This window comes from Salvelinus alpinus, chromosome 2, assembly GCF_045679555.1.
Source record: "Salvelinus alpinus chromosome 2, SLU_Salpinus.1, whole genome shotgun sequence".
Taxonomy (NCBI): Eukaryota; Metazoa; Chordata; class Actinopteri; order Salmoniformes; family Salmonidae; genus Salvelinus; species Salvelinus alpinus.
Window position 1 is genome coordinate 83,343,453 of NC_092087.1, and position 1,033 is coordinate 83,344,485.

A 1,033-nucleotide genomic window follows, 5' to 3' on the forward strand; every position below is an offset into this window, starting at 1 on the left:
ACTGGATTAACAGGACAGAGAGACTGGATTCACAGGACAGAGAGACTGGATTAACAGGACATACAGACTGGATTAACAGGACAGAGAGACTGGATTAACAGGACAGAGAGAGTGGATTAACAGAAAATACAGACTGGATTAACAGGACATACAGACTGGATTAACAGGACAGAGAGACTGGATTAACAGGACAGAGAGACTGGATTACCAGGACATGGAGACAGAAAGACTACTATTTTATACAATCTCTATAATTAGGTTCCTGTGTCCTGGTTAATCATGTGACATGCCTGGATTTGAACCTTTTTTTCAAGCTTCTTCATAAAATGTTTCTTTTTTCTTTTCTGTCAAATGGTCCAGCTTTATGTTGTGATTTATTCCTGAATTCTGTAAAAGGCTTAAAATAAAGGTTCAACTCCAGGACATGTGACATGAGCTAATTAGCATAATACAAACATCTAGAGATATGTTTTTTGCATTGGATGCGTCTCAAGATAGTTAGGTGGAACCACAGACAACAACAGGGCCCTATAATAACACTTTAGTTAGGTGGAACCACGTAGACAACAACAGGGCCCTATAATAACACTTTAGTTAGGTGGAACCACGTAGACAACAACAGGGCCCTATAATAACACTTTAGTTAGGTGGAACCACATAGACAACAACAGGGCCCTATAATAACACTTTAGTTAGGTGGAACCACATAAACGACAACCACATAGACAACAACAGGGCCCTATAATAACACTTTAGTTAGGTGGAACCACATAGACAACAACAGGGCCCTATAATAACACTTTAGTTAGGTGGAACCACAGACAACAACAGGGCCCTATAATAACACTTTAGTTAGGTGGAACCACGTAGACAACAACAGGGCCCTATAATAACACTTTAGTTAGGTGGAACCACACAGACAACAACAGGGCCCTATAATAACACTTTAGTTAGGTGGAACCACATAGACAACAACAGGGCCCTATAATAACACTTTAGTTAGGTGGAACCACATAGACAAGAACAGGGCCCT